The sequence below is a fragment of the Mesoplodon bidens genome, assembly GCF_964165515.1.
Source record: "Mesoplodon bidens genome assembly, chromosome: 5".
Classification (NCBI taxonomy): domain Eukaryota; kingdom Metazoa; phylum Chordata; class Mammalia; order Artiodactyla; family Ziphiidae; genus Mesoplodon; species Mesoplodon bidens.
In genome coordinates this window covers 102316160-102342168 of record NC_138161.1, presented here as the reverse complement: position 1 = coordinate 102342168, position 26009 = coordinate 102316160, and the positions used below count along the sequence as shown (strand labels likewise).

The 26009-nt window shown below is 45.1% G+C and overlaps 1 protein-coding gene across 1 annotated transcript in view; it reads left to right on the top strand.

Annotated features, from left to right (window-relative positions):
• Positions 1-26009, top strand: part of RFC4 (replication factor C subunit 4) — a 243151-nt gene that overhangs the window by 153629 nt on the left and 63513 nt on the right. The window lies entirely within an intron of this gene.

Here is a 26009-nt window from a genome sequence, read left to right as displayed (position 1 = left end):
TATGATATTTCTTTTTCTCTTCCTGACTTACTTCACTCTGTATGACAGTCTCTAGATCCATCCACATCTCTACAAATGACCCAATTTCATTTCTTTTTATGGCTGAGTAATATTCCATTGTATATATGTGCCACATCTTCTTTATCCATTCATCTGTTGATGGGCATTTAGGTTGCTTCCATGTCCTCGCTATTGTAAATAGTGCTGCAATGAACATTGGGGTGCATGTGTCTTCTCGAATTATGGTTTTCTCAGGGTATATGCCCAGTAGTGGGATTGCTGGGTCATATGGTAGTTCTATTTTTAGTTTTTTAAGGAACCTCCGTACTGTTCTCCATAGTGGCTGTATCAACTTACATTCCCACCAACAGTGCAAAAGGGTTCCCTTTTCTCCACACCCTCTCCAGCATTTGTTGTTCATAGATTTTTTTTTAATTTTTTAATTTAATTTTATTTATATTTTTATACAGCAGGTTCTTATTAGTCATCAATTTTATACACATCAGTGTATACATGTCAATCCCAATTGCCCAATTCGTCACACGGCACCACCAACCCCCGCTGCTTTCCCACCATGGTGTCCATACGTTTGTTCTCTACATCTGTGTCTCAATTTCTGCCCTGCAAACCGTTTCATCTGTACCATTTTTCTAGGTTCCACATATATGTGTTAATATACGATATTTGTTTTTCTCTTTCTGACTTACTTCACTCTGTATGACAGTCTCTAGACCCATCCATGTCTCAACAAATGACCCAATTTCGTTCCTTTTTATGGCTGAGTAATATTCCATTGTGTATATGTACCATGTCTTCTTTATTCATTCATCTGTCAGTGGGCACTTAGGTTGCTTCCATGACCTGGCTATTGTAAATGGTGCTGCAATGAACATTGGGGTGCATGTGTCTTTTTGAATTATGGTTTTCTCTGGGTATATGCCCAGTAGTGGGATTGCTGGGTCATATGGTAATTCTACTTTTAGTTTTTTAAGGAACCTCCATACTGTTCTCCATAGTGGCTGTATCAATTTACATTCTCACCAACAGGGCAAGAGGGTTCCCTTTTCTCCACACCCTTTCCAGCATTTGTTGTTTGTAGATTTTTTGATGATGGCCATTCTGACCCATGTGAGGTGATACCTCATTGTAGTTTTGATTTGTATTTTTCTAATAATTAGTGATGTTGAGCATCTTTTCATGCATTTGTTGGCCATCTGTATGTCTTCTTTGGAGAAATGTCTATTTAGGTCTTCTGCCCATTTTTTGACTGGGTTGTTTGGTTTTTTTTTTTGATATTGACCTTCATGTGCTGTTTGTATATTTTGGAGATTAATCCTTTGTCGGTTGCTGCATTTGCAAATATTTTCTCCCATTCTGAGGGTTGTCTTTTCCTCTTGTTTATGGTTTCCTTTGCTGTGCAAAAGCTTTTAAGTTTAATAAAATCTTTGAATTCTGGGGACAATTATCTCCTCCTGGAGGGAGAACAAGGCCCACAGACATAGCAAAGGTACCAATGATTTACCAGTGAGGAGGGAGAGCTACGGGAGATGCCAAGTCTTGGGTAAGATCCTTGGAGAAAAGAAGAAAGGAAGGGAGAGATTTCTGCCTGGAGTGGGGAATGGGGAGAGAGACCTTCTTGCCTTCCTGTGGCAGGGCCAGGAGAGCTCTATGGCCAGCAGAGCTTCTCCCCTCCCTGTCCTCTTCTCTCCAGACCTCACTGCCAACACCTTGCACAGATGCACCCTGACCTGGGTCTCTTGGGTGACTGAGTGTGGCTGGCACCAGTGGCCATATGTCCCCAGTGACCCCGTGTCCCTGTGGCCCGTGCCCCCAGCCAGTAGACGAGTGCAGAAGAGGAGAGCCCTGGTTTGACAGCCAGTCACTTGGCAAAGCTCTGGGTCTGAGTCCTGCACTGCAGGCTGAGCCTCTGGGCGGGGGGGGGGGGGGGGGGGCACTCAGAACATAAAAGCCTCCTTAAGGCCCTTCAGAACCTCAGCATAATTAGAGTGAGTCTTGGTAGCCAGAGCACAAGGTCACAGTATTGGCTCAGGCACTGCCTTTCAGTTGTGGCCTTGACAATCCCAGGTGTGACCTCCAAGAAGGGGTGGCCAGGATGACGAGAGGCTTGGAAAATATCATCCGAGGACCTAGCTTGGTTTAGCCTGGAGCAGAGAAGCCCTTAATGTGGAGACCAACATGTTCTCCAAATATTTAGAGGTCATCACTGTGTGGGGGTGGATTTGTTCTGTAGTTTGCTATTGCTTCAGAGAACAAAACTTGGTTTAAAAGTGGCGGGGGGAGCTTTCTACAGGGAAACTTAATAATATTGACTTCCTGTGGGGAGGGAGGTAAGCACGGGGGCCTGTGATGGGCAGAGGAGATAGTATAAGCTCTGTTTTCATGTTTGCTCCCAGCTGCTCACACACAGACCCTTAATGCCAGAGGCTCAGACGGTGTGGTCAGGACCCCCGACTCTCTGGTTATCCAGCAGGATGATCCTCAGAACTGGGGGGCTTTCCATCAGCCTTGTGCCCCATTTCCTTCAGGACCTTGACTCATGAGCTCATGAGCAACTTTTTGTGGATGCTCTGCTTTTCTTTTAAATAATCTTTTAAAATACAAAATATGGTCATTACCGAAAATTTGAAAATCACAAAAAATATATGCAGTGAGTACATATTTCATATGTCATAAGCTCAGGTGTCTACACTATAACTTTATTTTCCATAACACAATTGGATTTCTGACTCTGAGCTCTCTTTCGTGAAAATGTAATCTAGTCACTTCCGGGTAACCTGCCTTCCCCCACGTGCTTGGGTTGAAACCTGGTCCAACTTAGGTTTGCCCTTGCACTTCTTCTCCCCACCGGGGTTAGAAGAAAGTGTGGAGGGGGAGACTTATGCAAGTACTGCTTTTGTCAAGGTCAGAGAGGGGTGTCCACCTTTGCCTTGGCATCTTCTGCCAGGTAACCTGTCTCATGTGGTCCTCAGGCAAATCTACCCTCTAGCTAATGTCCTGCTTTCCTCCATCTGATCCATAGCAAGACAGTCTCCCTGCATCCTGTGATCAGGGGTTACCTTATCGAAGCTGTGGGACACTTTCTAGACCACAGGCCTTTTCTCGGCTAAGAGGTACCCCCATCTTTCAGCTTGGGAAAATTTGGCTGCTGTGCCCTCCCAGGCTCTGGAGGCTTTCCGAGGCTGCCTTCAAGCTCATCTGTCGAGATAATGGTGTCATAGCCCCTCCACCGCTCTAGGGCCACCCTGCTACTCAGAGGGCTTCTCCCTGCCACGTGACCTCTCCCTGTGCTACCCATGTGCCCCCTCCTCTCCTTGTACCCTTGCAGTGAGGCTCTGGTCTCCTCTGCTGTAGGAGCCCCACATGTTCTGGGGCTGGTTGTATTGCCATCCCAACGTGAGGGTGGGGGGAGGATAAAAAAGTTCTGTCTGATCATCCTTTCTGATCATTTCTGTCTTATACTCGGAGCATTTCTTTTGGTATCTTTGTTCTCGGATCTTTCATGGTCAACAGGTTTTAAAGCACTGGATATTGTCCTGTTTTGCTGATGCTAGAAAAACAAAGCATGTAGTAAAGAGCAATTAAGATCTCACCTGTCATCCTACCACATATAAACAGGGAAACAAAACTCATCCACAATCTCATCACCCAGAGTTAAGCAGAGTTAATGTTTTGGTGCATTTCCATCTTTTTTTCTACACAAAGACTTACTTTAATATAATTCAGTATAATACAGTCATACGCATGTACAACTTTGTATTCTTTTTTCACTTAACGTTATAACTTGAACATTTTCCCATGTTATTAAGTAGACTTAAAAACATGCTTATAATGACTACCTATGATTCTGTTGTGCATATTATCATTTATTTTACTATTCTCTTACTGTTGGGCATTTAGTTTGTTCTCAGTTGAGCACTCTCATATACAAAGTTGTAATAAACTTTTAAATTCAGGAATCTTTGGCTTTCTCGTTATTTTTTTCAGGATAGAGTCTCAGTGAAATCATTGATTCATATGATGTGGACACTTTAAAAACTGTTAATTTCTCTGGCCAAATTGCCTTTCAGAAAGGCTATGCCAATTTCTACCCCTACCATTTAACTGGTGTGTCATGCCAGGTCAGTTGTTTTCTCTTTTCCTCTGCCACTGCTTCCATGTTGACTTTTGTGGGAACTTAGATATGGAAAAATCATCAGAACTCTTTTTTAATGTATTTTATGAATATCTTTGGTTTTAGCTCAACTATTCCACATGTCTAATTCTTATAAACTAAAATAGCTTTGGTGTCAAGCTGAATAAAATGGTCTCTTATTTAAATTTTTTCAGTTGGAAGAAGAAAGTTTGCCATTTCTTACGGACAATGAAGAAGAAACTAGGTAATCTTTTCGTATGTTTTCCAAGAAAACTGTGGCAAAGGATGCCCAGGGGAGGCTATAGGTATTTCATCGTGCCTGACGACACCACTTTCAAACTTTGAAAGATTTTCATACACCGCATGTATATTCCCATGAGTGATCTTGGGTCACTTTCATCCACCTGGCTCCAGCATACAAATAGGAGATAAGCATTTACTCCGTTTTCTGGTCATTTGTCTCATTACTTTAATGACTTATCAGTGGATTTTTCTCTGAGGCCCAGGTCACTGCATAAAAACAATGTCTGATAGCGCATTGAGGATATCAGGGGCTTGTTAGAGCTGTTGGGAAGAGCAGTCCCAAAGATCTAAGGGGCAGAAGAGGACCAACAATCTCCAGAAGATGGCAGCAGGGTGCTGGGCAGTGCTTGCTGTGTGGAGCCCCAAGCGGCTGATGGCGGAGTTCCAAGATGGCAGCTGAGGATGGCACCAGCTCCCCTGCGTTTGTGAGTAGGGCTCTCCACCAGGGCGGTGATGCATTCAAATTACTCGAAAGCAGAACTCGGCCTTGAGAGCTGCCAGTCAGGAGCCAGGACAAGAAGGATCGTAGCAAGTGCAGGGTCAGAGTTGCTGGGGGTTGGTTCTGTCGGGGCCCTGCCAGTGGACAGGAGGGGAAGGATAGAGCTAGAAGAGGGAGAAAAAACAAGTCAGGCAGCGAGAGCTCAGGTGGGAGCTAGAAACCCAGCCTCTCGAAAAACAGGACACGAACCAGTGCACGTCAGCAAAAGCCAGAGGAACCATTGGTTTTCGTAGGGAGGAAGTGGCAGTGGTTTAAATCGTTGGGCCACATTCCTGGCTCTGCCCTTTCTGGTACTTAAAGGGCCTAGACCCTAAGAAGCTGAGTAATGACTTCTGATAAGCCTGGTGTTTCTTCATTCCTATGGGTATTTACTGAACACCAACCATCTGTGATGTTAGGTGCCTGGATGCAGAGTGATGAGAAAACACAATCTGCACTAACGGAGTAACTTGACGCACCTGGTCCAGCAACATCTGATCAGCCAAGAACTTATCAGCCAAGTTATATGAGATGATCATGGCGTGTGTCCTGTGGGGACAGGCTGGGATTTGTACCTCCAGTGTAAGAACCTTGGTCAATGGAATGCAAATTACCCTTCTCCAAGGACTCATCAGGCGAAGCTTACTGAGCCCCAGTTGCGTGGAGGTCATTTGGAAGAGCCTGTTTTACAGTGCAGATGCACCAAAGTTGGGAGACATTAGCCTGAGCATAGCATGGCAAAAATTATTAAACCACAGTGAGCACAAGGGATTACTTCCTTCTTTGGGTGGAGAAAGGGCTTGGCAAGCTTTCCCCCAATCCTGCCCTAATAACCATGACCTGGCTTGGAAGATCCAAACCCTGAAAAGAAATGCTTGTTTTCAGGGTCGCACCTCATTAAATTATGTGCCTTAGTCCCATCCCTTGCTGGATCCTAGTCCTGGCCCTGGGAAAGAGGCATAATCGAAACCCAGAATAGAAAAAAAGAGTTTGTATTTCATCAAATCTTTCCACTCTTTAAAGGAAAAAAATTTTTTTTATCATTTGGCTGTTGATCCTCTTTGTCAAATCAGCCTCAAGAACACAGTGACACTTGCTCTAGGCTTTCATTATCATATAAGAAACTATGGGGAACCTTCCATTTTCTTTTGTTTGGAAGAAGACTTCCTATTATATACTGCTTAGTGTGGCCTTGACACCCACTCAAACATTCTGTCTCACAAAAGAGAGAATCAGGGCTTCCCTGGTGGCACAGTGGTTGAGAGTCTGCCTGCCGATGCAGGGGACACGGGTTCGTGCCCCGGCCCGGGAAGATCCCACGTGCTGCGGAGCGGCTGGGCCCATGAGCCATGGCCGCTGAGCCTGTGCGTCCGGAGCCCGTGCTCCACAATGGGAGAGGCCACAACAGTGAGAGGCCTGCATACTGCAAAAAAAAAAAAAAAAAAAAGGAATCATATTAGGGTTAAAGAAAAGATGGGGAAATTTGGACTTTCTGAAGCTGTAACAGCTCCTCCTCAGAAAAACATCATCATCAGAGCAAATGATATTGATTCCTTATTCTGTAAAAGGCATTGTGCTTTAATCCTCATAACTCCATGAGAGTTGTACTATTCTCATCTTCCCTCCTTTATAGAGTAACAGAGGCTCAGAGAGGCTCTGGAACTTGCCCTTATCACACAGTAGTGGAGCCTGGCTTTAGCCCCATCACTTTGTCTCTATTAACCTCAAACCAAAAGAATATATGGCCCAAAAAAAGCTGAGGAGTTTGGCTCCCGGGCACTGCCTAAAAGTGAGCAAATCATTATTCTTAACAGTAGGAAACATGGCTGTATGCTGTATTTGAAGAAAAGCAAAAGGAATAGAAAAATGTATTGTTTGGTTACCAATTAAAAGAATTTAAAAATTCATTTCCCCACCTAATTTCAGTCAGTGGAAAATACCTAAAAATCAATTTTGCAGAAGAGACTTTCACCTGTTGACTTCAGTTGGTGTTGAAACTATCTCTACCTCAGGTTTAGGAGGTAAATAAAAGGTAAATGATTACATTATTTCTGGTTAAATATTTTCCAGAGGAATGCTAGTCAATGCAGAGAATCACATTCGTCTCTCCTGCTGGTTTGTCATCAACTTTTTTTTTTAATTTATTTATTTATTTTTGGCTGAGCTGGGTCTTTGTTGCTGTGTGTGGGCTTTCTCTAGTTGCTGCAAGCAGGCTTCTCATTGCGGTGGCTTCTCTTGTTGTGGAGCACAGGCTCTAGGCGAGCGGGCTTCAGTAGTTGTGGCACATGGGCTCAGTAGCTGTGGCTCGAGGGCTCTAGAGCGCAGGCTCAGTAGTTGTGGTGCACGGGCTTAGTTGCTCCGCAGTATGTGGGATCTTCCCAGACCAGGGTTGGAACTCGTGACTCGTGTTCCCTGCATTGGCAGGAGGATTCTTTTTTTGTGTGTGTGTGTGGTACGCGGGCCTCTCACTGTTGTGGCCTCAAGACGGATTCTTAATCACTGCGCCACTAGGGAAGCCCTGTCAGCAACTTTTGTTATCTTCAAAATGAGTGAATGGCTCTCTTTAGACCAGAAGGAAGATGAGAGGTGAAATCATCATCTCCTAATGAGCCCCTTGGTGTGCCATCTGGGGCCCTTGGACATGGAGATGTTCAGAAGAGCTGTGGCCTTGCATCCACGGGTCATATGGTTATACTGAGGCCACTAGAATCAAGCAATTCATTGCACCTTAATAAATTTGGGCACTTCTTTATCCATTATGTAAATTACTGGGGTTGGAATGGGTCCTTTTGACAGTGAGTCAATATTGGAGGTTCTATGGATCTATTTATTGACTTGTGTTCAGTATTCTCTGGACACACATTCATTAACTCAAAACTGTTTCTTGGACACTTACATTGTGCTAGGTGCTAACGATGCACAGATTGAAGGTGGCATTCCTGTCTTCAGATGCTCACTGTTGAGTCTGGCTCCACAGCACAATGCTAGCTATCGTACACCTACTAGAGAAGTGTAGGCTGTGGTTCCTGCCCTCAGCCTTCATCAAGTCCAGGGAAACACAATCCTGAGTTGGGAGGGTTCTTGAAGGATAGAAGTATCTATGTCATTTTCAATCTTATATGCCCAGCACCTGCCTCCTGCCAAGCTGAGACTAAGCCCTGTACATGATTGCTGAGGGGCTCTTGGCCAGCCTCCTACTCAACTCAGAGCCTCCTTCCAGTGTCTAGAATCTGCCTGAGGACATTCAGATACAGGCGTCTCTCCACCACTATGGCAGCCCATTTATTATTGAATCATTCTAGTAACTAGGAAGTTACTAGTTTCCTTCACATTGAGCCAACACCTGCCTACCTTGTAACCTCACCAATAGATGCAGATTTCTCCCTTCAGGAACAACATAAACTAAATCAATTCCTTGATCCATATGTTGGGCTTTAGGCATTTAGAGACATCCATGTTCTATCCTGCTACCCTTCTCTGGCCTCCATCATTTCTTCTCAGGTGACTTAGTTTTGAGGTCACCTCATCATTAACTGACTAGACAAAACTGGCACCAATGGTTAAAAAATAAGATGAATCATCTTGTGATTGGGAGTCAAACAGTATAGCCGAGGGGTGAGGACTTGTGCCTGCACACGTGGGCACGAGTGAAGGACGGGTCAGCAATTACTAGGAGAGGAGGAGGCAGACCACTTGCCACTCGCCAGACAGGAGAGTTTCTCCTAGTTTCCAGAGACTTACCTGGATTCTCAGAAGGATTAACAATAAAGCTAACAAACAGGGAGGACATTCTTCTCCATGCATTGCCTTGATTAGACTTCTTGACTGTTGAGAGGGAAAATGCATGAAGCTAGTGGAAGACCTGTAAGACAGAACCAAGACTCCAGTTGTCTTGAATCCGGCAAGGCTCTCAGTTAGCGTCTCTTCACTGCTTGTTGTCTGGTCTCTAGAAAACACTCAGGGATGTGAAAAGTGTTTCCTTTTGGAGTTCTTTTTTTTTTAATAAATTTATTTATTTCTGGCTGTGTTGGGCCTTCATTGCTGTGTGTGGGCTTTCTCTAGTTGCGGCGAGAGGGGACTACTCTTCGTTGCAGTGGGTGGACTTCTCACTGCGGTGGCTTCTCTTGCTGCGAAGCACGGGCTCTAGGCGCTCGGGCTTCAGTAGTTGTGGCACGTGGGCTCAGTAGTTGTGGCTTGCGGGCTCTAGAGCGCAGGCTTAGTAGTTGTGGCACACGGGCTTAGTTGCTCCATAGCATGTGGGATCCTCCCAGACCAGGGCTCGAATCCATGTCCCCTGCATTGGCAGGAAGATTCTTAACCACTGTGCCACCAGGGAAGTCCTCTGGAGTCCTTGTTAGGACTTTAGAAGGTGACAACTTGAAACTGAAGGAGCTGATTACAGCCCAGGGCAGGGAATGTGGGCAAATTTCCCTTTCTGTGATGGGATTGTGCAATAGGCGGCCAAATCATTCGGTGGGTTAAGTAACAGTTGAGCCTCCAGGACTCAGATTCTAATGGAGACTGAGTCAGTGGGAAGATGAATACTAGCAGGAAGGCAGGGTGAGTAAGATGGAGAGGGACAAGATGTCCCAAGAGGGACAAGGGGGTGGGGCAAGGGCATGGGAGCAGCTTAGCTTGATTAGGAGCCCTGCATTTAGAGTCAGGACAGACCCTGGTGCCGCTCTTTTACTAGCTGTGTGACCTAACTAGAGATTTAATCATGCTAAGCCTTAGTTTCTTCATCTGTTAAATAGGGCAATGAGACTTTAAGTTTACTAGCCTTTACCTGGCTAGTAAAGAGGCACTGAGGATTTAATGAGATAACATTTGCAAATGCTCAGCATAGTGCATGGCACATGGTGAGCTATCGATAAATGGGCACTCTTAATAACCCCAGTAGCACACAAGTATCAAAAGCAAAAAAAAAAAAAGGTATCATGGGGCTTCCCTGGTGGCGCAGTGGTTGAGGGTCCACCTGCCGATTCAGGGGACACAGGTTTGTGCCCAGGTCTGGGAAGATCCCACATGCCACGGAGCGGCTGGGCCCGTGAGCCATGGCCGCTGAGCCTGCGTGTCTGGAGCCTGTGCTCCACAACGGGAGAGGCCACAACTGTGAGAGGCCCGTGTACCACAAAAAAAAAAAAAAAAAAAAAAAGTGTCATGAGGAATACAATGTGACTAAGATATGGTCTTTGCCTTCAGTTAGCCTACACAGACGCAATATAGTCCAATGGCTAAGAGTAAGGGATCCTTAACTTTATCACCTTTGGCAAGTTCCTTAACCCCTCGGATCTGGTTTACTCATCTGTGAAAGGCCTACCAATAGCAGTGCATACGTCAAAGGATTGTGGAGAGCATTACATGAGATAGTACACGTAATATTCCGAGCATCAAGTACGTACCTCTATTACCACTTAGAGAGTAGAACATGTGCAAGAGTGTGACTGCATTTTTTGCACCAACATGCTGGCAAAGAGAGGGTCATGTGTTGGCAACTTCTAGCAACAGGAAGGAACAGAAGGAGAAAGGGAGATGGTGGTATTGCGGAAAACCACCTACAGGTTCTTCCCAGATCCTTGTGCTAGTGGCCAACCTGAGGAAGTCAACAAGGCAGGACTCAGGGTTGAGGGGCAGTAGACATAGGTCAGAGTGGCTGGCAGGGCTGGGGGAGCAGGGCCCTCAGCTAAGTGCTGGCGAGGTGGGGAGTCAGGCAGGGAAGTGCTGGAGTGCTAAAACAGCTCAGGAAGGTGGGCAACTCAGAAGTTTCCCTGGGAGGGGATTTGAATGGGCATTTAAACAATTGCGTCTGCCCAATGGGCCTCTCAGTGTCCCCTGGAGTGTCCCAGTGTAATCACCTGGCTGCTGACTGGTCGTGTGTTCCAGGCAGTGGTACAGGCCCTGCACTTAGAAGTGCCCTGCACTTGGTGTAACACTCTGCTGTTGCCATCTTGAAATTTTAATTTTGAACGAGGGGCCCTGTGTTTTCATTTTGTCTTGAGCCACGAAATCATGTAGCTGGCCTTGTTAATCGAGAGGAACCAAGCCTACGGGCATTCATGGGAGAATCATTCCCTGCTGAGGGTGGGCAGGAGAGAGGAAAGAAGGTGTCATGGATGAGGATGCATTTTGAATTTGACCCTGGAGGATGGGCAGGATTTGGACAGGTCGAAATCAGAGTATGGCTGTCTGGTTGGAAGAAATATGTTTGAGAAGTCAAGAGGTGGAGAAGGGTGGGCTGTGTTTAGGGAATGGTAGAAACCCTTGTGAATGTGGAATCCCTGCTCCTGAGCTGCTCACTCAGGCTCTCTCAGGACAGCGTTGTGCTCAGCTGGCTTTTCTTGGGGCAGCCTTTTTCCCAAGGCCTTTCTTAGACCTTTCCTCCAGGTGCCATTCTGCTAGATGCCTGTTCAACTAATACATTAAATTTAGCCATGTTATTCATAGAAAACACAAAGCAAGGCAGGGGGCAGGAGAGGCAGATATAACAAAGAGTCAAATAGAAAGTTTTCATTGAGAAGTATGGTTATTGAAATAAAAATGAAAAATACTTCAGTAGGTCAAATAATAGATCAAATGCAGACCAAGAAAAGATTCAATCCGGAATCCCCATCGTCTAATTTGCTCTCTCTCGGTCTTTAGAACACAAGTTCTGGGTGGGGATTTGCACAGCACGCACATGGTAAAGGTGGAATTCTGACCAGGGCCCACATCCTGTCCTCTGACCACTACCCCACACTGCCATGACCCTCATTTCACCCCATGATGGTGGGTTTCCCCAAACAGAAGCCTGGAGTGGTCCAGAAAACAGTGCCAGTGTTGGCACTTTTATAAGTGCCAACCTTCAGCTATAGCCATACCCTGGCCATACAGAGGAGACAACATAGAAGGAAAAAGGCATTTTTCTTTTAAACATCTCACAATCTCTATCCCCAACCTCACTACCCTAAAATTAGCATTTAAAGTTTTATTTCTATGAACAGCATGCATCATGAATGGCACACCAATATACATTTTGTGGTCTTTCCATTTGATTTGCATAAATGTTAAACTTTGCCACTCAATCAACATGGCTTGAGTTTTCTTTTCCAAGGTAAATGTGCCATGGCTTCTAACAAGTTGGAGCTCCCACTCCTAAAGTAAGTGAGACGGAGTTCCGTAGATAGCTAGTAGGTTTTATGTAGTCCCAGAGCCTAAGCCTCCTCCTAGGCTGTGTTGCTGTGTGTCTGGGGACTGGTAGGACAGATCACCAGGGCACCATTTGCAGGAGGGCTGGGGAAACTTCTGGGGCAGAACCCACCTCCATGGAACAGAGCCAGCACTGACAGGCCTGCCTGGTACTGAGGCCTCCTCCATGGTCAAAGCAAATAACAAAATAGTGTCTGTCACTCAGATTTGTCTCCTGGCCTGGCCCTGCTTTGAACTCATTATCTGAATTCTATTATGAGAAAGAACCGAAGAGGGGCTGTCCCCAGAGGACCTCAGGAAGTTCCAGCATTTATGTTTTGATGCCTGTTGACAGCCTATAACACAGAAGAACAAAGGGACCTTCTCCCACAGTCTGCACAGACATTGGCATGGCCCTGGGTGCTCCATGGCCTCAGCTGGGGCAGGAGAGGGCAGTGTCTAGCAGTTGGAGTGGTGCCCAGGACAAGGATCAGCGGTGACGGGGGCAGGCAGCAGAGTCCAGGGGCAGGCAGTGTGCCCTGCAGCAGAGAATGGTGCTCTCATAGTCCCCATGGCATTTGATTGCTGTTAGAAAACAGTGTCCACTCACTGTAAGTAGCTAATATACAGTATATCTTGAGAAGTGAACATTTAAATTAAATTCTTCCAAAAGAAATTTGGAAGCATTGTGTTTAAGAAGGAATAGGAAATGGTTACCCAGGAAAGTTTAATCCAACAGAGACCAGATTACAGAGGGAGAGGGGGTGACAGCATTATCTCTTTGTGAAAAATCCAAAACTAACAGTTCAAGGTTGATTTACTTTCTGATGTAATATAAGTCCAAATTCAGTTTGTTATTCATACGTCCTCTGTCCATGAGCTCAAAGATAAGTCCAAGGAAAAGTTATTGACCAGAGAACCTGAGGCGGGGGGTGGGAGGGCATAGAGTGGAGTGGATGGAGGTGGGGCTTATGCCCTAATTTCCATCAGCACTGCCTTTCCTTTTTATGAATGATTGATGTTTCCTCAGATTAACATAAAATGCTATAGGGGGCTTCCCTGGTGGCGCAGTGGTTGGGAGTCCGCCTGCCGATGCAGGGGACACGGGTTCGTGCCCCGGTCTGGGAAGATCCCACATGCCGCGGAACGGCTGGGCCCGTGAGCCATGGCCACTGAGCCTGCGCGTCCGGAGCCTGTGCTCCGCAACGAGAGAGGCCACAACAGTGAGAGGCCCGCGTACCGCAAAAAAAAAAAAAAAAAAAAAGCTATAGGAGTGCCAATTTATGACATGTCAGCTGCTCTGACCCAACCCCAGACAGGATACCCTGAGCCCCACCGCTGAGTAGAAATCTAACCCACCAACGCCTACAAGCCTCAGTTCTGCCTCCGCTCTGCCACTCTGATGGTGTCACGAACACGCTGAGCCCAGTTTTCCCACCACGGTCGGGAGAACAACCATAACCCTCAGGGAGATCACTGAGCACGCTCTCTCTCTCTCTCTCTTTCTCGTACAACCTTGATTTTTTGCAGCTATCTCAATTGCTTAATGGTTTCCTCAGTAAAGGAATTTAGAAATTTGATACCTATTTAAATAAGTCTGATTTAAATTTCAAACTGTTCTAACACTTTCCATTGAGATAAATTTACACACCAGGGAAAAGTCATCTTTTTAGAGCACGTGTGGCGACTTTGCAGCAGCTGCAACTTCACCTGGTGTCCCTGACAACACAGGGGCTGCTTTGCTGCAGCTCTTTTGCTCCGCCTGCTTTTTGTGCGCAAAAGGCAGTGGCAGGGTCTAGCTCTGTTGTTCTGTGGCGTACACAGGAGAGGCACGTGATAAGATTTTCAAAGAGGAAGGTGTGTGAAGGAGGAGGGAGAAGATGATGGGGGCCATGCTCCACGAGGGGAGGAGAGGGCTCAACAACTGGACCCAGCATGTCATTAGGAATGGTCTTTCCATGAACCAGAACCATCTTCAGCAAACGCTGGACCAGGGATGGCCCAAGCTGTCTCCTGGTGTGCACCTCCCTACCCATCCCAGTAGATCAGAAAGCGCCCCCCACGCCGGAGTTCTGCGCTGATAAGGAGTCTGAGCATAGGGCCAGTTGCGGGGCGGGGTTGAGGGGGGAGGAACAAGCCTGCACCCCGAACTGCGCTGGCTGGCTCCCCCGTGCAGGAGCTGGCCTCTGGGCATCATTGGTTCCCCAGGGCCTCCAAAGTTCACATACATTGAGGCTGCTTAATAAATGTGTAATAAATCAATGGAGTATATTGTTTTCCTCTTACGTTTCCCTTTGAAAAAGTCTGCAATTATTTCTAATTGTCTTTTTTTTGTTGTTGTTTTGTTGTTGTTGTTTGCGGTACGCGGGCCTCTCACTGTTGTGGCCTCTCCCGTTGTGGAGCACAGGCTCCGGACGCGCAGGCTCAGCGGCCATGGCTCACGGGCCCAGCCGCTCCTCGGCATGTGGGATCTTCCCGGACCGGGGCACGAACCCGTGTCCCCTGCATCGGCAGGCGGACTCTCAACCACTGCGCCACCAGGGAAGCCCCCTAATTGTTTTTATACCAGATTAAGCCTGTAAAGTCTTCCACAGTTGAGCTCTCTCTCCCCGCTTGATATAACTCTGCCCACTCCCTCTCTGCACCAGAGACCCTGGGCTTTTCCCTGGCTGAAGAGAGGACACGGAGTCCCCTCGCCTGAGTTAGAGGGGGAGGGGCCGGCATTCATGGCCAATCAGTAGGGGGAGCTAAAATGACTCTAGAACAAACTGGAAACCTGGCAACTGTCAGTTAGTTTCCACACCTGACTCCTTAGTCTGCAGCATGTACATCACCTCATCCCCTCCACGGTAGACAGCGCCCTCTCGTGGAAATAAAGAAACCTTCTAAAAATGTTCCTTGTGGGTCTGGGCTTTCCCTCCGGAGGGTTTTTGCCGTCCGAGCCGGCAAGCTCAGGCTGTGACGCGGACTCTGAGATGAGCCAGCTGGCCATCGCCTGCTATCAGTAGTCAGGGCAGGCTGGAATTCTGAAATGGAATAATACCACCAGTCACAGAAACAACTGATGCATTTTACTGTATAAAATGAAAACCCTTAATATGTGTCTTACGAAAATGCTTGACTCAAGACCCACAAAACAAATAACCACACAAAAAACAAAAAAAAGGCAAGCAGAAATAAAAAGACAATAAAACAAAGTGAAAGGGCTTCCCTGGTGGTGCAGTGGTTGAGAATCTGCCTGCTAATGCAGGGGACACGGGTTCGAGCCCTGGTCTGGGAAGATGCCACGGGGCAACTAGGCCCGTGAGCCACAACTACTAAGCCTGCGCGTCTGGAGCCTGTGCTCCGCAACAAGAGAGGCCGCGATAGTGAGAGGCCCACGCACTGCGATGAAGAGTGGCCCCCACTTGCCGCAACTAGAGAAGGCCCTTGCACAGAAATGAAGACCCAACACAGCCCCAAATAAATAAATTAAAAAAAAAAAAGTGAAAGAATTTTGCCAATATACAGTCAGAAAAATAATTTAAAAGATATTTTTAGGGGACTTTAAGCCCAGAACAATGTAAGTAGAATATATTCTTAGGAAGCATGAGTGGATAAAGTTATTCATTAAAATAAATGGAAAACTGTGAAAGGAAAGACAATTTTAATTGTTTACATTTTAACCATATTGTCAGTACATGTAATAATTTCTACAGCTTCAATATACAGGACGAGGTGCATATACAACTTTTACCCAAAAAAATCATTTCCTCCCTGTCCCCCTATATAAATGTCCAAAGTGGAACGTTGTTTTCAATGTATGCCAATCCGTGAGCCAGTCCAGGAAGGACCCACCAGGGTCTGGTCTGTCACTGTACACACTCGGCCAGTAACGGTCGTGCCTTGGCCCTGCTCCTCTAGGTTTCCATGCACATTTCTCATAGGTTCCTCCTTCATGGAACATTTCAGGACTCAGCCTGGCTCTGTCCCTCCAGTCCCTTCAGCCATAGCTCTGCATTTGCCCCTGGCAGTTACGAATGACACGCAACTTCCATGCAAACTGCCCCTTCAATGCTGGACCTTAGGGTGACCAACAATCCTGGCTTGACTGAGACTAAGTGGTTTCTGGAATATGAAACTTCCAGTGCTAAAACCAGAAACTAACAGGGATGAGTTGGTCACCCTAGTGCTGGTGCAGGTCACACCAAGTACTGTGAGTCTTGACTTTCAGAGCTCCAGCAGCACAGGCCCAAGAAATCTGAGGCTTTCTGCTGTATTAACACCCTGCCAGATGGCACATCACAAGCCAGCTCTGGAGACACCTGTGTTTATTTCATAGAAGGCTCTGAGTTTGGTTTGCCTTTCCCCCTTTTAATGTTTAGTACGTTGACCTGAAACAAATGACTGCCATATATTTCTCCAGCAAAGATGGGTTTATTTGGGGTCAGCAGAGAATTGCAATTTGAAGTCTGCAATTAAGGTGAGCCACATACAAGTCCCCACCTAGCAAGGGAAGGAGGATACATTTATAGAGAGTAAAAGGAAGCTGGGAGGGCTGGAGTCCATGGCTTTTCATTGGCTGAGTCCTTGCCAGGAAAGAAGAGGAGTCTTTCCTCTTTCTGTTGGGCTCTGCTACCATCTCAGGATGTGAGAGCTCCCCCTTCTCATCTCCCAACTCTATTTAATTGAGGTTTCTGTTTATCATTTTTTTACATTTTCCCCTTTTGATCAAGATCTTTCTCTGAAAGCATTGCTGAGCAAGAATCAGATTTTCTAGTTTCAATGGCTTTTTTGTCCCTCAATGTCAGGAAGAACGTTTCCTGGGTGTAGTGTCTTGTGGATGGAAAGTGCACAGACTAGAAACCTATTAAGGTCACATTTGAGTAACAGGGAGAGGGAGGAGGGAGGCTCTCGGGCCCTTTTTATCTAAAGTCCATATTTTATCAAGATCCTAGACATTGGAGATCATCTGAAGTGTTATGTTATCATCAAAGATTTGGCGACAGGGCTTCCCTGGTGGCGCAGTGGTTGGGAGTCCGCCTGCCAAAGCAGGGGACACGGGTTCGTGCCCCGGTCCGGGAAGGTCCCACATGCCGCGGAGCAGCTGGGCCCATGAGCCATGGCCGCTGGGCCTGCGTGTCCAGAGCCTGTGCTCCACAACAGGAGAGGCCACAACAGTGAGAGGCCCGCGTACCACAAAACAAAAAAAAAAAGATTTGGCGACAAACTTCCAACAGGCCTTGTCTGGGTATCTTGGAAAAGCTGTCTCATCAGCTGTCATCTGCTTCAGTTCTGGGAAATCTTTACTTTCAGGTCACCAGATGATGGGCAGGTTCAGTAAGGGTTTGGCACTTTCTTTAGTTGTGTTACATGAATCCAAGAGTTTATTTCTTGGAGATGGTGGCACAAGAGCTGGTTAGCAGTACTTGATAGGGGCCTTTCCATGAGATTGAAGAGAGTTCACCTGGAGACGTCTTTTCCAATAGACAAAATCTCCAGGTTGCAAAGTGTGATGCTTAAGGTCTTTGTCCCCCAGGGGCACACTGTGGAAAGATTGCTTTACCAACACATGGTTATTTTTAATAGAAGCAATTAGGCTTTTGTAATACTGGAATATCTCTTCTTTTGTTTTCGTTTTTGTTTGTTTTTCGGTATGCGGACCTCTCACTATTGTGGCCTCTCCCATTGCGGAGCACAGGCTCCGGACGCGCAGGCTCAGCGGCCATGGCTCACGGGCCTAGCCACTCCGCGGCATGTGGGATCTTCCCGGACCGGGGCACGAACCCGTGTCTCCTGTATCAGCAGGCGGACTCTCAACCACTGCGCCACCAGGGAAGCCCTGGAATATCTCTTCTTTATCAGTTATGGGTCAAAAGGAGCAGGAGCCAAGGGCACTGGGTGTCCTGTGACCATCCCAAAGGGTGCAAGTTTATGAGTTCCCAAAGGGGTGGACTGAGATTTAGGAGGACCAACAGCAATGCTCTTGGCCAAGGTATTTGGAGGCCTCTACAGATTTTACCAACTGAGTCATAATGATGACATCAGTCAAACCAGAAGATTGAGGGTGGTAAGTGCAGTGACAGTATTGTAAAAGCAGCCAAATAGCACTGACTTAGCGAAACACCTGGTCAGTAAAATGGATTCCTCGATCACTATGAAATTTAAGAGGAGTTCCCCAGGTAGGGAGAACCTTTTCCAAAAGGACTTTAGCCATAGAAGAGTCAGTAACCTGTCTGCAAGGAAAGGCTTCAGTGCAGCGTGAAAACATGTAGAACATGACTAAAACATATTTATATCCAGTAGATCCATACAGTAGATGGAGAAAGTTGCCAGGCCTTGAATGGTCCATTTGGCAGTTCAAAATGTCTGGGAACGATACAAACAGCCTTCCCTAGGTTGCACTTTGGACAAGTGGGACAAGTGAGGCAGGCAGTTTTGTGGCCTTGTTAATGTTTTTCCACCAATATTGGTTCACGAAGACTCTCATTTTGTTAGGAGACCAGTGGCTTAATGCCCGTACAGTGGTGAGGAGTGGGAATTTTAGAATCTCTGGTAGGACTGGGTAATTATTTGGTCCAAACCAGAGCCTTCTCTTTTTATCAAATCAACAATTATTGAATTGCCAATCTGTTTTCCTTTTCTGAGACCAATTTTTGGGCCTCTCTAGCCAGATTTTCCTAAACTATCATTTGGGGAAATATCCCTTTGGACCATGTCAGAGGTTTGGCTGCTGTTGGTCCCTTTAAGGACAGAAATCTCAGCAAAGTGATTTCCCTTAGCTTCCAGAGAGTCAAGTTTAGAATGACCTGGAATCTTAGTTATAGCTAGAGTGGTAGATAAAATTATTGCACTTGATAATTCCTAAACATAGGGGTCATTTTAAATTTTATTTCCCCTGGAAGTAAGGAAACCATGTTGCTTCTACAACATTCCAAAATCATGAGCTAATCCAAAAGCATACATATCTACTTCTCAGTATAAATATTGGCAGTTTTGCCCTTGGCTAAAAGTACAGGCCTGGGTAAGAGTGTATAATTCAGCCTATCGGGTTGAAGTAGCTGTAGTAAAGATTCTACCTCAACATTATCCAAAGACCTGTAATAGCATACCCAGCACACTATTTGCCATTCTCTCCTTTTAAATAAGAACCATCAATGAACCATGAGAAATCAGTGTTACCAGTGGAATTTCCTATAGATCATCAGGGGGAGTCAGGATGTGGTTCAACAGCGTTAAGCATTGTGAGGAACTTTCTCAGTGACGGAGGGGAAAAGAGTAGCCAGGTTAAGCTTATTATAATGTAAAGTAGAGGTTGTCTTTTAGCTAAAGACAAAACTGCTAATATATATATATATATATATATATATATATATATATATATATATATATATATATATATATATATATATATATAGTGATAGTAGATACACTTTGGGCATTGCCCATGATTTTGGCATGCTTTAGAAACAGGATTCTTATCTTCCTCAAGGCAAAAGGTTAAGAACAGCTCCTATGTTCTAGGACTTTGGGATGCTATGCAGCTGCCGAAATCCTTGGTGGTAATCAGAATGCCTGGTCATTCAACAACAGACACAGGGGAAAGCAAGAGATACAGCTGATACCACTGCAAAACTGGCTGCCCTCAAAAGACACAAATTGGTGTCAGCAGAACCTTGCCTGCCTACAGAATTAGAGTATGAATGGATTACTAAAACATTAGAAGCCCAACAACTCTCCATCCAGAAGGACTGAGAGAATTGGATTAGGCAAGGCTGTACACATAATTCAAAAATAAACCTCTGGGTAGGGCAAATGGCAGCACTGTCCTCCCCGACCTCTACAGAAAAGTATCCTAGTATATATACTTAACCTGACACAGTGAAACATGGACAAAACTATTCAGTGGGGAAAACAATACTACTGGAAACCATCTCCTAAGGTGGTTCACCAGGTGTACTGAAGCTGTCAGGACTGCCCTAAACATAACCCAGGGAAGCCTGCTCACACTTCCATGGGCCATTTTCCTTTACCCTCAGGACATTTTGAGGTATAGCAAATGGACTTTATCCAGCTGCCACCACCTTAAGCCTATACATATATGTTAATAATGATTTGTATGTTCTCTTATTGGGTGGAAACCTTCCTTTGTCTCACAGCCACAGCCATGGCAGAAAGTAAAGTTTTATTGGAAAAAAATTATTCCTACTTGGGGCATACCCTTTGAGCTTCATAGAAACCGAGGTTCGCATTTTACTGGTTAAATAATCCAATCTGTAAAATTTGGCCCATTTTATAACACTTCAATTGCACTTGTCAGCCCCAATCATCACGGCTGGTGGAACACATTGATGGGATAAAAAAATCCAACTAGCCAAATTTGTTGAGTTGCTCCAGCTGCCCTGGCCCAAGGCATTGCCTATAGTCTTACTCAACCTAACGTCCACTCATGGAAAGAGCAGGTTATCTCCCTTCAAGATCATCACTGGTAGACCCATGAGGCTTGATGAAAGCATGTGTGATGCTGCCCTTATTAAAGGGCCTCTTGACTCACTGTAAAGAACTCGCCAAGGCCTTAAAAGCTAACCTGTGGAACAATCTTTTCACAGTACATTCTCAGGAGATGAAGATCTACATCAACATAATCTTCAGCCTAATGACTGTGTATGCTCCTTAAGGATGCCCTTTGACCTCATTGGAAGGGACACTATCAGGTATTGTTAAATAATCTTTATGCAGCTAAACTCAAAGGCATTGATCCATGGATTCATGTTTCTCTTTTAAAGAAGACCCCTGCACTTGTCTGGACCTCCCAGCCTACCAAAGTCCTCAAATTGAAGTTATCCAAAAAAAAAAACCTCATGACTGATGGCCAACATGGATGTGGAGCAGACAACATATGTAGTGGACGGTTATCCCAAGATTTGGGACCAGGCTAGTTTTTATTAGACAATGGGCTTTCTTGGTAAAGTTGAAATTCTAGGCATTGCTTTCTTGCTTATAGGTATTTGCATAATAATAGGTCTTCTGTATACTGTTGGAATGATAACATTTTAAGAAGACCATACCCTTGATGGTTCCCACCTCGCTATGCTCCTCCTTGTCTGGATTGTTTCTGAGATGTTTTTATGCCATCCTCATGTTTCTGAATGGATCTATCAAAACAAAGTCTGGATGGAAGACTGAACTGAAATCATCTGGGCATGGCCTTGGGATCTTGACCTGATTTTCACTCTCCCTAGCTATGTTCTCTCTATAACCAAGTCCACCTCCCTGGCAGAATAATGCTATCATAAGACTCTCTTGGTCCCTTGCATCCACAGGAAATTTATCCAATTGCTGGATATGCCATTCCCCTCCTGGGGTGGTCTTTTCCAGGAATATTGATCCAATTATCATCCCTATTACTAATTTTTTCAATGCACCAAATTATACCATATACTGTGATAGACATGCTTTTGGAATAGCTTACTGAGTCCAAATCTTCTCCCGTGAGGGTATCACCCCATCCCTTGTTTTTTCTTGACTCCTTCTATAATGGTCCATATTTGTAACTATTGACCTACCAGTTCTACAGACAATGCCACAACTGTATTCACCTTCTCAGCCCCCACCGCTTACTTAGATGTTGTCTGTAAAAATGTTAATTTCAAATCAACCCCTTTATGTCAAAAGAGAGGCACTACATGAAATATGTATAAACAAGGCAAGCCAACAGCCCTGCCAATTTGCCAAATAAACTCTACTGCTGATCCATAGACCCTTCCTAACACCAACCCTTGGCTCTCATCTATTCTTGCTTTCTTACCTATTAACGAGTCTTTGAACCTTTGTAACCTGTCTGGGATTCTATGTGCCCCAAATGGATATACCCTTACATGTGGGAAGATTAAGATTTTGGCTGTCTTCCTTGGAGGTGACTCCTCTAGAGTACGAGAGAGCTGATTTGCAACATTCACTAAATCTGGAGTGGACGTAGTTTCCCTTCTATCCTGGTCCTTTTTACTAGAAGGGAAAGGTCCTGGTTCAGCCCATTAATAAACATATAGAGTTAAAGCCTACCCGGGTGGAATCTACATCTGAAGGAAGACCAGAATCTGAAGCCTACTGTAATATTCATGAACAAGTTCATCAGAGTTTTGTGTGCAAGCCTGAATTTTGTTCCCATCAACAGGCTTTGGAAAAGACATAGCATGCTTGATGAAATTGCTTAGCAATTGCCTGAGTCTGATCATGTGATAAGTTAGTGGGCTGGTCTCCCAGCTGTAATTCTAGAGACCTTTCAGGACTTTCCCAATTAGTAGTTTTCATCCAGTGCTGGGCCTGGCCTTCACCACCGAGCATATGAACTAGCTGATACAGTCAGAGAAACTAGTTTCATAAGTTTGAATTAAATTCCTCAGCAAATCTGTGAGGATCTTCAGTTATGTTGGGAAAATCTTTGACTGTGGCTCACAGTTCAACTTTAGCCCAGGGAGTATAAGAAATTAAGAGTTTAGCCACTGGATCCTCAGAAGGCTTAACTTTAAAGAGACAGGTTCTGACAAGTGCAGAGGAAAAGGGAGTGGGGAGAGTTTCAGAGAAAAGGGAAAGTTTGGCGGGAGAATTAGTGTGAACGATTTGAGGGCATAGGCACAGGCATTGTAGAACTGAAGGAAGAAGACAGTGCCAGAGGCAGAGCCTGAGACAAAGAAGTCAAAGAAGAAGAGTCTGGGGACTTGTGAGCCATTTGCTTTCTTTAATTGTTTGCTTGCCTCAGTTAATCTTAAAGTCTTATTTTGCAGAGAGGCAATTTGAGATGCCTAATAATGTTGGGAAGCCTCCAAATGCCAATTGAAATAAGCATTCCGCTCAGTTCTGGAAAGTGAGCTATTGCAGTCCAATTTGGTTGCAAGGAAATTAAGTTTGTAGATTTCAAAATTTGCCCATAATGGCCACTGATATTCTAAATTGCCTTTGGTCAGGTGGGTCCATTTAGTTAGAAATGCACTTGAGGAAGAACCTTGGTTTTCTAACATAAAACTGACCAGAGTTCCTATAGGGGGCACCCTCAAAATACTTAGATAACTGGGGTCTCATTTCTCAGAGACTTTTCCCTCTAGAGTAAGGAACAATTTCCAAGCAGCTTACAGCACAAATGGCACAATTTAAACAGCTTGCAAGCCAATCCCAGCCAGTCTTAAGGAGACAGCTTGGTCTTGGAGGAAACAGACCAAAGGCAGCCCCTTCGCAAAGGAACTGGGCCGAAGGCATTTTCAGCCAGCTTCGGTTGAAGCAGTCTGATTTTAAGATCAGACCAAACTGCCAAACAAGTACTCACATAGAGAATAAGGCTTTAACCAGAAAGATGAAACCTTTAAATAGATCCTGAATAAAGGGGAGTTTCAAACACAAGGGAGTGTGAGCTTGGATCCAGGAGAAATATGTACCTTCAAACTCTAGGGTCCATGAGAAAAGCAGTAAGCCACTCTGGGCTCAATTGTGGATACCACACCTATTTGCTCAGCAGCCCCAGAACCATCCAGAGTCTTCTCTGGTCCCTGTTCAGGCCACCAAAATGTTGACCTGAAACAAATAGACTGCTAAATATTTCTCCAGCAAAGATGGGTTTATTTGCGACCAACAAAGAATTGCATTTCAGTGTCCACAACCACGGTGAGCTACAGGCTAGTCCCCAAACAGCAAGGGAAGGAGAACTCTTTTATAGAGAGGAAAAGGAAGTTGGGAGGAGTGTAGTAAATAAAAAGCCTGTGGTTTTCCATTGGCTGAGTCCTTGCTAGGAAAGAGGAGTCTTTTTTCTGTTGGGCTCTGTTATACTCCCGGAGCCTGAGAGCTCCCCACTTCTGGTCTCCCAACTCTATTTGAGGTTTCTTTTATTAATTTTTTATAGTACGCGTCCCTCCTCCTAGCAGTTCCTGTATTTCTGGACCTAGAGTCAACTGAGAATGTAGCATCATTTTCCATCAGCTCCCTGCAGAAATTCTTCAGCAGGAACATTTCTGGTTTTTTTCAGAGTGGGGAGTACCACAGGGTCAGAAATCCACACATGAGCAGGTCAATGAATGTTTTACGCTGTTTGACATTGGGGAAAGATAACCTAAGATTTCAAAAATGTGATGTTTTACCAGAAATGCAAATTTCTTCAAAAACAGTTTAATCACATTTATTGCATAATAGTAATAATAACTGTCTTAGTTCAGGCTGCTGTAACAAATTACTATAAATTGTCTGTCTCAAACAACAGACATTTATTTTCACAGTTCTAGAGGTTGAGAAGTCCATGATTAAGCTGCTGGCAGATTCAGTGTCTGGTGAGAGCAGGCTTCCTTGTTTGCAGATGGCTGTCTTCTTGTTGTATCCTCACGTGGTGGAGAGATCATCTCTCTCACATCTATCTTTATAAGGCACTAATCCCATTTATGAGGGTTCCACCCTCATGACCTTATTACCTCCTAAAGACTCTACTTCTGAATACCATCACACTAGGGCTTCAACCTATGAATTTGGTGGGGGGTAGGTGGGTGGGGAATTAAGGGCCACAAACCTTCAGTCCATAGCAATAACTAATATTTAAAGAGTGTTTGCTACACACCAGTACTTTGCTAAGTACTTTTAAATACATCATGTTGTACAGTCTTCAGAATATGGGGTAGGTAAGGGGACTGAGGCTCAGAGAGGTTAAGATATTTCTCCGAGTTCACATTGCTGATAATCAGCAGATCTGCACTTGGATTCAGAACTGTAGACCTGGGGCTAATCATGATCACAGTTGAGCAAACTGATAACACTGCAATTTCACAGACTGCTTTCTGGGAAATTGTGGAAGATACCAGTCAGGATATCCTTCTTTAACCTACATCTATATCACTGATGGAGCTCTCAGTTTCTACAGCAAGAGTTAAGTAAAAGATAAAATATCTGTGCACTAAGTGGACCCAAGAATTGCCCAGAGTTTGACCAGATAATCTGAAATTCCAGGATCATTCTGGGATTCATACACTATCACCAAAATTCCAGGGACAACATGCCCATAGCTAGTAGCCATGGATACTTCTCAGCTCAACCAGTTCCCCTTGAAAGTGAGCCACACTGATAAGGTCTGGGCCGGAAACTTCAGATACACCCTAAGGTTTGTGCTTCAAAGTCCATCAAAGAAATTAAAAAATAAAACAAAACAACTCATAGTGTGGTATTTTGTGACAGTTTTTAGTTTGCATCTACTTCCTTGTTCAAATTCTCTTCATGCATGTACATTCTTGGATTAGCTGTGTTTTGAGTTCTTCCCCAGATTTTCAGGTTCAGTATATTCAAATGTCACATCTTTGTGTGTGTGGTTTCCCAAGTTTTCTGCATTGAGCATGAATTATTTGGAGAGGGGTAAGTGTTGGAGCCCCCTGCACTAGAATATGAGGCCCCCAATGGTAAGAATCACATCTGAGCACCTTACATATCCTCAGCACCTTGCACAGTGCCTGGCAGTTGGTGGAAATGAATTCAGTGATCATATTATGTTGAGTCCTGAGGAATACTAGAAGATGCAACTGACTTTAAGAGACTTTTCTTGTGCTATTTGGTTTAAAAAACAATTAGTAGTCCTCTTTTCCCAGAACTGGGTTCTGAGAGGTTTCGGCAACTGTAGTCAGGAACCAGATCTTGACAACTCTTGACAACCCTCTCGGTTTTGAGTGTCCATGGCTTTGATCAGCATCCCTCATGTTCTCATGGAAGGTCACTGATGTGTAATCCACATTTTCCAGGCTCCCCCAGCAGGGAGGGGAATAAAGCCCTTGACCAGAATGGTGTGACCTTTGGCTCAGGTCCCATCTCCAAAACTTCTGCTCCCAGAATCCTTCCCTTCCTGGATGGCAGGGGGACAGGGTGGTGCTCACGGATTTGCAGATAGTCCCTTCATTCTTCTTGAGTTTCCCTGAC